The sequence below is a fragment of the Gossypium arboreum genome, chromosome 6, assembly GCF_025698485.1.
Source record: "Gossypium arboreum isolate Shixiya-1 chromosome 6, ASM2569848v2, whole genome shotgun sequence".
Taxonomy (NCBI): domain Eukaryota; kingdom Viridiplantae; phylum Streptophyta; class Magnoliopsida; order Malvales; family Malvaceae; genus Gossypium; species Gossypium arboreum.
The window spans coordinates 114,400,136-114,414,441 of NC_069075.1; the positions used below are offsets into that span (position 1 = coordinate 114,400,136).

At 35.5% G+C, this 14,306-nt stretch overlaps 1 non-coding gene across 1 annotated transcript; it reads left to right on the top strand.

Annotated features, from left to right (window-relative positions):
- The first annotated feature begins 1,026 nt into the window (after positions 1–1,026).
- On the top strand, positions 1,027–1,133 carry LOC128295039 (small nucleolar RNA R71). The gene has a single exon (XR_008285346.1). It is a non-coding gene; the product is annotated as a small nucleolar RNA R71 (small nucleolar RNA).
- Positions 1,134–14,306: the final 13,173 nt, after the last annotated feature.

Below are 14,306 nucleotides of genomic sequence, written 5' to 3' on the forward strand. Positions count from 1 at the left end.
CACTTATTTGCTAAAAGCTCCTTTAAAAATTTCATTGTATTTGGCATCTACGATAGAGCTTCAATAAACGGTAAGTTAATATGTAATTTTTTTAAGAGTTTAAGGAATTTACCAAATTGTTCATCTAAGTGTTCTTTCCTTGTCACGTTGGGGTATGGCACACGAGGTTTATATTCGACAGTTACTAGTTTATTTGTATTTTGATCTACATCACCTTGACCTTTGCTTACCACAGTTTCTTGCCTCGGTTCTGGTTCAGGCTCAACGACTCCTTCATCTTAAATATTAATTGCATTGAGTTGTTCCCTTGGGTTAGGTTCAGTATTACTTGGCAAACTACCTTGTGTTCGTTAGGAGATTAGTTTGGAAAGCTGGCCTATCTAAGTTTCGAGGCTTTGGATCGATGCTTGTTGATTTTTAAGTGCTGTCTCGGTGTTCTAAAAATGGGTTTCTGACACTGATATAAACTTTGAGAGCATCTCTTCAAGGTTTGGCATCTTTTCCTGTTGGTAGGGTGGTTGTTGGTAGCCCGGAAGATGTTGTGGTATTTGATTTCCTTGACTGCCCCACGAGAAATTGGGGTGGTTCCTCCAACCTGCATTATAAGTGTTACTATAAGGATTGTTTTGAGGTCGAGGATTATTACCCATGTAGTTTAATTGCTCGTTATCCATGCTGTGGCCATAAGGTTGGTATTCTGGATGGTTTGTTCCACCGCTACTTGCTTCGTACTGTATTACTGAGTGAACCTGTGAAGAACTAAGAAAACCTTCAATCTTTTTATTCAAGAGTTCTACCTGATTAGAGAGCATGGTGACTGAATCGACGTTATAAATGTCGGCTTTTTTCGTTGGCTTTGTTCTCATTAGTTGCCACTGATAGTTATTCAGTGGCATCTCCTCTATAAACTCATAGGCATCTTCCGGTGTTTTATTGTTGATGGTTCCGCCCGTCGGTGCGTCAACCATTTGCCGAGTCGAAGGATTTAAACCTCTGTGAAATGTTTGTACTTGGAGTCAAAGCGGTAACCCATGGTGAGGGCACCTTCTCAGAAGGTCCTTGTATCTCTCCCATACATCGTAGAGTGTTTCTAAATCCATCTGTACAAAAGAAGAGATATCATTACATAATTTAGCCGTTTTAGCCGGCGGAAAATATTTTACTAAAAATTTTTCGGTCATTTGTTCCCAAGTAGTAATTGACCCTCGTGGTAATGAGTTCAATCACTATTTAGCTTTGTTCCTCAATGAAAAGGGAAACAACCGAAGACATATGGCATCATCAGAAACACCATTAATTTTAAATGTATCGCATAGTTCTAAGAAGTTGGCTAAATGAGCGTTGGGATCCTCATCCTGCAAACCATCAAACTGAACAAATTGTTGTATCATTTGAATAGTGTTAGGTTTTAATTCAAAAGTATTTGCAGCTACAGCAGGTCTAACTATGCTTGATTCAGTTCCTGTTAAAGAAGGTTTAGCATAATCATACATAGTGCATGGAGCAGGATTTTGATTAACCGCAATTGTAGGAGATAACTGATTGCCTTGGTTTTCAGCCATCACTTCGGTTGGAGGTTGAGTATCATCTTCTTGCTCGTTCTCTGTGTATCTTAAGCTGTGCCTTATTTCTCTTTGGTTTCTACGAACTGTACAATCGATTTCTTCGTCAAAAAGTAATGGTCCCGACGGGTTTCTTCTAGTCATAAACTATAAAAACCTACCAAGAGAAAGAAAGAGTAGGTTAACAAAATAATAATAATAAAATTAAATTAAATTAAATTGCAAGAAAAATAAATGGCTAAAGTAATAAAAATTGAGCGTTCCTAATATCTTAGTTCGCCGGCAACGGCACCAAAAACTTGATCGCGTGATTTCGTGATAGATTTTAAATATTTATAATTACTCGTTTTTAAACTAACTATTATTGCGATGTAGGCAAGTGTACCTATCGAACAGTAGTATAGTTTTAGCAAGACCGGATTGTCGAACCCAAAGGAACTAAAAGTACTAGTAATGACTATCTTTTTATTATCTAGCCTAAGAGTAAAGAGGTTTTTGTTTTAATTAACTAATTACCTAAACTAAGAACGCACAGAGAAAATAATTGGGGAATTGCTTTTGGGAAAAATCGATTGACTTAAGACAATACCTAAGGAAAAATCCACCTAGACTTTACTTGTTATTATGGCTCCGAATCGGACGATTTATTCATTTAACTTGTTCCTTAGAGATCCCTAAGTTATGTTATTATCCCTATTCAAGACTAATAACGTCTAATCCCTAGATTGAATAACCGAGACTTTTCTCTAATTAACACTCTTGGGTTGCATTAACTCGATCTATGGATCCCCTTATTAGGTTTCACCCGAACCGGCAAAATCTTGTCACCCTATGTCTAGGCGCGCAATCAACTCTGCTTAATTATGACAAATGTACTCTTAGACAGGGTCTATACCTCCTCTGAATAAGAGCATGTCTTGAATCAGTATCCTGGGATATCAAAACAAGAATTAAGAACACATAATTAAGAACAAGTTAAATATTTATCATATGATTCAGAAAATAATAACAAGATTCGTCTTAGGTTTCATTCCCCTTAGGTATTTAGGGGTTTTTAATTCATAACTAAATAACAAAACATCTCAGAAGAATAAAGAATACAAAACATAAAGAAAACCCAAAACTCCTGAAGGAAAATTGAGGAGAGATCTTCAGTCTTGATGATGAATCCGGCTTCTAAGATAGATCAATCGGCTTCCTTGGAGTAATTCCTTACTCCCCCTTCTCCGCTCCCTTTTCTTCCTTCTCTAGGATGTATTTATAGGCTTTGGAATGCCTAGAAGCCCTCAAAATTAGCCTTCTCCCGTGGCACACGCCCGTGTTCGATTACTTCAGGCCATGCTCAAGCCTGCTAAATTGACACGACCGTGTGGTCTACCCGTGTGAGGAGGTCCAGGCCATGTTGATTTCGTACCTTGGCCCATTTTCTCCGTTTTTGGCCCGTTTCTCGTTCCTTTCACTCTCCTATGCTCTCCTAAGTATAAAACATGAAATTAAAGCATTAGAAGCACCAAATTCACCAATTCTAATGGGAAATCATCCATAAAATGCATTAAACATGGGGTAAAAATATGTATAATTGATGGTTTATCATAAATCATGTCCATAATACCCCTTGGTTTGCTGATATTGCTAACTATTTAGCTTGTGGTTTGATGCCGATTGATAAGACATATTATCAAAAGAAAAAAAAATTCATGATGTGAAGTACTATTTCTAGGAAGAACCATATTTGTTTAAAAAGTGTGCAGGTCAAATGATCAAGAGATGCGTGTAACACCCCTTACCCGTATTCGACGCCAGAACAGGGTACGAGGCATTACCGAACTTAAATTCAAACAAACATTCAAAATAGAGACACAAATTTCCACTCAAATTTATAACTCTTTATAAACATACATTTCGTCCCTAAAACGAGCCTACGAGGATCAAAACATACACTGAAAGTGGGTCGGGACTAAATCGAGAACTTTAGAAAATTCTACAACGCTTAGAAAATTTTTCACTAAAACAGAGGTCACACGCCCGTGTGGGCAGGCCGTGTGGTCACACACGCCCGTGTCCCTAACCCGTGTAACTCTCTGTCTATGACGTCATCAACAAATTGAAGTCACATGACAAAAGGCACATGCCCGTGTGCTTAGGCCATGTGGTCGAATAAATTTTCATAATTCTTCATAAAATAAGTGCAGACTTCACACGACTAGGGCACACGCCCGTGTTCAAGGCTGTGCCGTCCACACGGCTGAGACACACACTCGTGTCTGTGCCTATGTGCTCGATACTAAGCATTCTATTTTGTATCAATTAAGGTGCAGGGGACACACGACCGAAACACACGCCTATCAGGCAAGCCGTGTGTCACACATGACCTAGACACATGCCCGTATGTCTACCCATGTGGACAAATATAAGGCCATTTACCAAGCCTTTTTGCCACCCTTCCATGCACAACCTACACAACAACATGTAATACCATTCCAAGTATAAACATACAACCAATTCAACCACAACCAAGGGATCCACACATCATTTTCATACTTATTAACTCATACCATGCAATTTCCACATCCATGAAAGACATCATCATATGCATATAAACTTAAACCAATATTAGCCATTTTTAAATAGCCATTTACAAAATGTATCATCAACCATACTTGACACTTAAGAATTTGGACATACATTAACATCATACATGCACCACTTGAACATCCTTAGCCATTCCAATGGCTAAGTCACAAAATATTACGTACAAGCCTTTATCTATGCCAAATAGCTTATACATGCTATTATACCAAAATGAATCATTCAGCTATACCAAAAGGAGATTTGTGGATAGTGTGATCTTGCTCCAATCGAATCCTCCAACCTTCATGAGCTTTACGAGCACTATAAAACAAGGAAAGGTAAAACGAGGTAAGCATTTTTCATGCTTAGTAAGTTCGCGAAATAGAAAGAAAACTTACCGGTCATAATTGTTCAGATAAGCATACATGCGCATTTATTCCATCAATAATTTTGACAAGTTACCTAAATACATTCGCTCATTAAACAAGTTAGTCATACACGTCATGAAATATTCAAACCAACATAGATGAGCTCACCATAATATAAATTTTCATATCATTTCACAATTTTCATTTTTTACGATTTCTTTTCATTGAACTATTGTAAATCTCGATGGAGACTCAGGTAGTATACTCGAGGTATACATGTCAATCGTCTGTCAGTTTACATCCAGAATGCTCCTTGAGCACATATTCATAGAGCACACTCTGAAGCCTCATTTATATAATAGGATTACCAGTCCAAGCTAAATCTCATCTTTAGATTTCACTCTCAAGAGCTTATTCAGGATTACCAGTCTAGGCTAAATCCCTTCGATAACGTTAGCTCTAATGAGCCTACTATGGATTACCCATCTGGGCTAAATCCATTTCATAACATTTGCTCAAGAAAGTGTAGCTCAGGATTACTCGTCAGGGCTAAATCCTTTCTATATTATTTTTGTTCAGTTCAAGGAAATTATTATAATCCATCGAAATACAATGCTCAACAGGGACAATGACATTTTATTCATGTGTTCCATCTTATGATTATTTCATAGTGTGTATCATTACATATATATTATCTCAATCACACAATTCAATTAAAACATAATAACATACCAAATTAAATTACACAAACTTACCTTGAGAATGGTTCGTATTCGAACTCAACTATTCCGAGACCTTTCATTTTCCTCGATCTAGTTCCATAATCTATTTTTCTGAGTCTATATAAGCAAATTCAACTATCAATTCATTGTTTTACACATACATTTATATTAATTTGCATCCTAGACAAAATTACCATTTTGTCCCTAACTTTTTAACATTTTACATTTTAGTCCCTAGGCTCGTAAAATGAAATGTGTTCAATTTCTTAGTAACTCAAGCCTAGCTGAACCATATACATGCTCATATCAGGCACATTTCCATTAAATCAGATTTTTACTACCCATTTTACAACTTTTCACAAATAGGTGCTTTTATGCATTTCCATAAAAAATCACCTAGTAAAAGTTGTTTATTATACATCAAACTTTCATTTTCTACCATAAAAAATCAAAACACATGCATGCCATGCATGGGTAAAATTTTAAACATGAACCCTACTTCAAAACAATGGTAGAAATAAAAATATCGGGTGAATACGACTTCAAAAACATAAAGAGCATTAAAAATGGGGCTAAGATGTACTTACAATCAAGTTTGAAAGTTGAACAAACCCTAGCTATGGAGAGCTTGAAAATTTCGGCTATGGTGAAGAAGATGGACAAAATTTCAGCTATATTTTCCCTTTTTAATTCATTTAATAACCAAATGACCAAAATGCCCTTAATGCCTTTAAAATTTCACCTAATCATGTCCATTTTTGTCCATAAACTTAACTAATTGTAACATCCTGAATTAAGGCCTAGTCAGAAGAGTGGTTTCAGGACCACAAATTCAACGTAATAAAATTTATTTTTATTATATTTTTATGTTCTACTATTTAACGGAATGATTTTGTGAAAATTTCGTTCGAAAATTTCAACGTTTGGACACTCAATTTGGTCAAAAGGACTAAATTGTAAAAGTGCAAAAGTTGAGTTCTACATGTTAGAGGTGTCAAATTGTTATGAAATTTTAAATGGGAGGTCCTTAAATGGTAATTAGACCATTAGTTAATTTTTGGACAAAAATAGACATGAAATGGGTGTAATAAAACATTTTTAAGTTAGGGGCATTTTGGTAAACTAATAATTAAATGAATTAAAAAGCCAAAATAGCCAAAATTTGGTCATCTTCTCCATGTACCAGCCGAAACGCCCATGGAAGCCATGGTTAGGGTTTGGTTCAAGCTTCCAAGCTCATTTGTAAGTGATCCCGAGCCCCGTTTTTAAAGTTCTTTACATTTTTGAAATCCCAGTAACATGTTCTAGCTATTTCTACCATTATTTTGAGCTAGGGTTTATGTTTAAAAATTTACCCATGAGTAATATGCATGCATTTTGATGTCTAATGGTATAAAATGAGTGTTGGGTGTTTAATAAATGACTTTTACTAAGCGGTTTTCGATGAAAACGTCCGAAAGGACCGTTTCGTAAAAGTTGTAGAATTGGTCATAAATGGGTGATTTAGTGGAAATTGGGGCTGTCATAGTTATGAAAAATGATCAGCATCTCATAAAACAGAAGAAAATAGGATGAAGTTTAATTTCCGGGCATTGGGGAAAAAGTGAAAATATTCAAAAGTTTAAGGGTCAAAATGCAAATTTGTAGAAATATGATTTATGGACCCTATGAATAATGTGACTAATTAGTAGGCTAAATGTGATATTATAGATCAAGGAAAACAAGATTCAGACTTAGAACAAGGTTGAACAAGGTTAAGCACAAACTCGAAATAAATAGTCGTACTCGAGACCGAGGTAAGTTCATATGTCAATGAAAATGCAATGATATTATTATTGTTCATACTTGAACTTAAATTGATGTGTTAACATTGGGTGATGGATATTTATTTAGTTTATATGAAGATTATATATTGTAACAAATGTCAAATTATAATTATATGTAATACCATGTTTATCTTATGGACTAATGTCTAAATAAACATGGAAATGTGTTGAATTAGATGTACATGGCATGAGCAGCTATGCATAATGAGATACTTGATGAAAATAGAAGAATCTCAGTTGAATAAAAAGGGAAATTCGATGGATAAACCATGGCTTACATGACTTGAGATCCTGCATGTGTTGCAGAAAAGGATTTAGCCCAGACGGGTAATCCATTTATCTCAAATATAGAAAGGATATAGCCTGGATGGGTATTCCTTAAGTGATCGAGCCTCCCGAAGAATATGTGTAAACGGATTTAGCCCAGACGGGTAATCCGATTAGGGTCTGAATTTAGCCTGGACTGGTAATTCAGATCCGAGCTCATTGAGAGTGCTTGTCATTACAATGGATTTAGCCTGGACTGGTAATCCCGACATCACTCCATGAGTTTATATTACGGGGGATTTAGCCTGGACTGGTAATCCTACCGTAAGATGTCAGGTTCGTAGGAGTGCGTATATGAAATGATCACTTGTATGAATTGAAGGTGAATGGGATATCCATCGAGATTCCGAAAAATTCAACGAGATTAATATGAGAAATGAAATAAAAGGTTCTTGCCATGATACATAATGTATGTTATATGATAATATTATGATACATGTGAGTTGTCATGTTTGGACGAGTGCGGTGCTAAATGATAGCACAGGTAAGTACTTGAAACCCATGAACACGTGCTTGACATGTGAAATGAAATGGACTTATGAAGATGGTGTAAATGAACGAATGATATTTATGAGAATAATTTCTATGACAAATGGTGATGGTTATTATCTTGTTGCACTAAGACAGATTTGGTATAGCAGCATTGGTTTGACTTTGAAAATTCACTAAAAATCATGGAAATTGAATTAAAGACTGAATAAAATATGAAATTAAAGCTTAATGAGTCTAGTTTCACATAAAGGAAATGGTGTAAGCAAAAGATTCTGTATCATGAGATATTTGAATTCTTGTTAGACAGAGTTGGAGTGATTCCATACTCCCCTGTCTCAACTTTGTAAAATCACTAGAAATTGTACAAGAATAATTATGAGTTAAAATTCATATGAATAAAATTCTTAATGAGTCTAATTTTAGGAGAAAGAGACAGAAACATTAACTGAGTCTCGTACTAGGAGATAAATTAATTTTAATGAAGAAAGGTTGAAGCTGTCAAATAGCAAAACAAGGGAGACTTTGAATAATAAACTGTACTTATTGGCTAGACCAAAAATTCTAAAAATTTTATGATAAGAAGAGATATGAGTCTAGTTTCTGTAAAAATTAACATATATTAATTTGGAATTTTGTAGCTCAAGTTATAAATAATTTATTGACTATAACTCGAGTAGACAGCTTGACCAGAATATGAATAAAAACATAATTATAGTTGTTTTACCTAAGGAAACATGTTATTATAATGCTTATTATTTTCATATGGACTTACTAAGCATAAAGCTTACTCCTCCTTTCCATTTCTTTTAGTTTTGATAGGTCAGCTCGGGGTTGGAGATCGCCGGAGGCAGCATTACACTATCAAGCCTTTACCCTTGGAGTATTGACATGTATATGTTAAACGTGTTCAAGTGAGTGGCATGTATAGGGACTTAGTTTTTCTATGATCGATGTTGTTGTGATTATCCAAATGTATTGGCTTATAATGATTTGTTGTATGTATCCATGAGATGTGGCTTATAATGATTTTGGCTTGTAAGCCTATTCATCCATGATATATGTAAATGTCTCGTGATGTGGGTATGTGATTATGCTTGCTCACTATGTATAAGAAGTATATAACATATATACATGGTGAATGCCTTAGGACCATTTGAGGTGGTCATGGCTATGGAATAAATGTGTGATATGGTAGTAAGTTGATAATACCCTGAACATGGATGTTTAATTTATAAGTTTGTAAACATAGTATAATGGTATAAGGAGTAAAAAGGGTGACTTAACGCTTGGAAAATAGCCTATTAAGGTCCACATGGTTGGACACAAGGGCGTGTGTCTAGGCCGTGTGTAACACACGGTTCCCTCCGATGGGTGTGTGCTATGGTCGTGTGTCCCCTACATTTAAAATTTTGAGTTAATATAGGACACAGGTGGGTCACACGGGCTTGTCCCATAGCCGTGTCCCAAAGTCAGTATTGAACACGGACAGGCAACATGGGCGTGTGCCATGGCCGTGTTTAAAAGTCAGTGTTTCCCACGAGCTAAGGGCATGGGCATGCCCCAAGCCACACAAGCGTGTGAGTCCACACGGCCCACCTACACGGGCGTGTGGCACTCCAAAGCTATAGATTTATTAAGTTGCCCAAAGTTTACCGAATGTTTTCGATTTTGTCCCGAACCACCTTAATGTAAGTTATAGGCCTCGATGGCTTGTTTAAGGGATGATAGCATATGTTCTAAAAGTTTTAATTTTGGGCAAAATTTAGTGACCCAGTTTTGTATGTTTATGAATGTTTAAGTCTGGTAATGCCTCGAGCCCTGTCCCAGTGTTGGATACGGGTGAGGGGTGTTACACTAATGGTCTAATTATCATATAAGGACCTCTAATTTAAAATCTCATAGCAATTGGACACCTTTAACGTCTAGAATTCAAGTTTTACACTTTCTATAATTTAGTTCTTAAAACTAAATTGAGTGCCCAAACGTCGAAATTTTCAAACAAGATTTTCACAGAATAGTTCCATAAAACTGTAAACCATAAAAATATAATAAAAACAAATTTCACTGCATCGAATTTGTGGTCTTGAAACCACTGTTCTGACTAGACATATAATCAGGATGTTACAATGCATGACAAAAGATGAAGTACATAAGATTTTATACCACTGTCACTCAGCTCCGAGTGGGGGACACTTTGGATGTACACATACTGTGGCCAAAGTATTACAAGCTGGATTCTTTTTCCCAACACTATTTAAAGATGCATATGATTACGTAAAGAGTTGTGATCGATGTCAAAGGGTTGGAAATGTCACCAACAGAAATGAGATGCCTCGAACAAACATCATTGAGGTAGAATTGTTTGATGTTTGGGGTGACTTTCTCAGTCCTTTCCCTCCGCCTTTTGGTCACAAGTACATCTTGGTAGCTATAGACTACGTGTCTGAGTGGATTGAGGTTGAAGAATATTCGACAAACGATGCTAAGGTTGTGATGCTGTTTTTGCAGAGGCATGTGTTCACAAGGTTTGGAACCCCACGAGCCATCATTAGTAATGAAAGGTCCCATTTTGTGAACAAGTGGTTGAAATGGTTACTTGGCAAACATAGAGTGAAGCACAAGGTTGCCATAGCTTACCATCCGCAGATGACTGGGCAAGTTAAATTGGAAAACAAAAAGATCAAAGGCATACTTCAGAAGGTAGTTTGCCCAAATCAATGAGATTGGTCCAAAAGACTGGATGATGCTTTATGGGCTTACAGGACAGCATACAAGACACTTTTAGGGATGTCACCCTATAGGTTGGTCTTTGGAAAGCTTGTCATCTGCCCTTAGAGTTAGAGCACAAAGCTTACTAGGCTCTCCAACAACTCAACTTGGATCTTAAGCTTGCTAAAGAGAGATGGATGATCCAGCTCAACAAGTTAGAAGAATTCTAAATGTTCTCATACGAGAATGCCAAATTACTCAAAAAGAGACATAAAAAATGGCATGACAAGTATATTCGAGTTCGAGAATTTGAAGCAGGTCAGCAAGTCTTGTTATTTAATTCCAAATTAAAGTTCTTTCCAGGTAAGTTAAAATCACGTTGGTCCGGCCCATTTACAATTCACCGAGTTTATCCATATGGAGTTGTCGACCTTTAAGGTAAGAGAGGTATTTTCCGAGTCAATGCTCAGCGCTTGAAATATTACTGGGGGATAAAATTGAATGGGATCAAATCTCGTTCATTTTATCGGATATTTAATTTCCCTTGTTTTTCTTTTTAAATAAATGTTTTAGGGTATATTTTCGGGATTAGTATATTTAAATAAATTATGACTAGGAGATTGGAACTTAAGCGGGACCGTTTGTGAACCCTCCAATCTTTCCTGGGAATTGATTTTAACATAATCTTCTGAGAAATTATCCCCTAAATGGCAAAATAAATTTTTATTTTCAAATAAAAGCGTCAATTTTGATCCAAGTTTTAAATTGCAACTCAATTTCAGATTTTCTTTAAGTCTAGGTACTTAATTAAATAATTTTCAAAATGTGGTTGTTCTTTTGTAAATATTAAAATTAGATGCCTTTTTTGTAAATATTTTCAAAAGGCTTCTAGAATAATTTTTTAGTTTAATAAAAAGATGATAATTATTAATATATAATTATATCTATTATAATATATATTAATTATTATCAACTTTACATAGAGTTAGGATTAGTTTTAATTTAATCATATTTGATAAGTTTTATCTTAATAAATTAATAGGAAATAATAATTTAATATGCATTATATTAATTATTAATTGTTATTTACTTTGAGTAGAATTAGAACTTAGAATTTTTAATTATTAAATTTCTCTAAGAATTCTACTCTAATTCCTACTCCTCTCACTATAAAATCCACCCATCTTTTCCTATTTTTTTTCATTCATACATCATTCCTTCCAAACACCAAAATCCTTGAGTGTCGCAGCCTCCTAGCCAACTTTGCCTAGCTACCTAGCAGCCATTCGGCCAGCAGCCCAACTCCATCATACGCCCACCACCCGCACGCCTGCCCCATTGCGCACTGCATTGCGCGCCTTGTGCTACTCCAGCTCCAGCTGCCTAGGCCTTTATCTTGCACCTACGCTTAGCTTCCGCACGCGCTCATGCCAGGCCTGCTAGATGAGGATCTGCATGCTGCTCGCACATCCAGCCTAGCGTGCGCACGTTGCTGCTTGCACCAACCACTGCTGCGTGCTGCTGCCTCGCACTCCCGAGCGACACATTGACCTTGCACCAAACCAACCACTTTAGCCGAAAACCCTCCAACTTCTTTTAATTTGTCATCTTTTGATTCATAATTATTTTCTTAGGAGTTTCTAATTTTTACAAAAAAAATGTGGTAAGACCAATTTTTCTCCTAAATTTTAATTTTATTCAATTATTTAATTTTTCAATTCATTGAATTATTAATAATTTTTATTAACTAAATTTTTGAGAAAATAATTTTTCCCATCTTATATTCAGGTTAATCATTCCTCACAAGAGAACTCGTGCCTCCGCCCAAATTGATGAATCAAAAAACAAGTTCCACTATGAAGAAGTGAAAGCGAGATACAAAAGTATCTTCAAGAATCAACAAATACATCAAAGAAAGGCTTCACATTGAAAGAAAGCAACTATATTGATTTTATGGCGCATATTCATCAAGTTGCTGAAACTCTCAATTGGGAGTTGTTCTATGAGAAGAGACCTAGTGTGGATGAAGAGTTAGTGCGTAAATTCTATGCGAATTTAACCACAAGTAAGTTGATGAAAGTTCCAGTTCGCAGAATCAAGGTACCAATAACTTCAAATGCTATTAATGAGTTCTTTGAATTAACTGATTTTGAAAATGATGAATATTCTTCCTTAATGAGAAATATCGAGCTTAAAATTTGCAAAAAAAACTAAAGGAACTTACAGTTCCAGGTTCTAAGTGGACTGTGTCAAAGCAAGGAATCCACACTTGTAGAAGAGAATATTTGACACCACTCGCAAAGGTATGGTTCTATTTTATTCGTTTCAGCCTTATGCCTAGTTCGCATGTGACTACAATCTCATTAGAGCGAATGGTCTTATTATACTCGATTTTAACTAGAAAGACCATTGATGTGGGAAAAATCATCCTGACAGAAATGTGGAATTGTGCCGTTAGACGTTCTGGCCCAGCTTACTTCCCTTTTATAATAACAATTATGTGCTTGAAAGCTAAAATTCTTGCAAACGTAAAAAAGACAGGATAAATCCAAGGCACAATCACAGATTGGGACCTCTATCAAATAGCTGGAGACTCTATTCTAAAGGAACGAGTTAAAGAAAGTAAAGATCCTGAAGAAGAAGAAGATCCCACAGAGATCGAACCAGTGCAATCAGCTGAGTTTCCAGATTAAATATTTTAACCATGGAGCCCATTATCGAAGAAAGAGCAAAGTGATTCATGCAAAGACAATAATGATGGAGCAAAAGATGAGTCGAATTCGGAAGGATCTGTAAATAAATAAAGGGGGATCTCAAATTTATTTTATTTATGTTCTTAGGTTATTTACGGATTAAGTTAATTAGGAATTTTTATTCTCGCATAATAAAACAAGAGATGGAAATCATTAATAAAATTGAACAAATCGCGAAGTATAAAGTGTGGCAATAGATATATACATGTTTAAGATTGGATTTAGAAAGAGCTTGGTACTTAAGCAGTCAAATTGACTCACCTCCTCTTTTCTAGAATCCTACCTGGTGTATAGTATCTATTCACTTTAAACAATGAGGACATTGTTCATTTTAAATAGCGGGACTGAAAACTTGAAATTATTTCTGGGGGACCAAAAAATTGAAATTATTTCTACTCAGAATAAATAGTTCTTTAAATTATGCTTAGGATATATTTTGTTCAATAAATTGAAATTTTCTTAAGTATGCTAAACTTCAATATAAATAAAGTTCTATTATTTCAATAAATTGTTAAGTTAGCTTAATAATGATATAAATGTATTTTTAATAAAGCGGGCAAATCGTACCATAAAATTTTAGTCCTTTAGGAAAGTTAGACGTGCATGAAAGTTTAAGTCTTTATAATTGACTTAGTAGTTTCTTGAGGCGAAATCCTAGGAAGCATGGAATGTTGAAAACGATTTAGGAAACTTTTGTTGGAACCGTTTGAGCCTTTCAAGCCAACCATAATGAAATTTTATCCCTTAAAACCCAACTTTGAGACTATATGGCTTAATTTTATTTGAACCTTTGCAATATTTAGCCATCACTTTTCTCTTAATTATCTTTAAATTGTCCCAAACATTAGACTCAAAACTATTCAGAGTATCCTTTGAAAATAAGTTTGGGGGAGTTGAAAGAAGTATCAAATGCTCTAAAATTTGTAGTACATATAGTAAAATGCTCGTGTTAAAAAAAAAGAGCACGTGTACTTGA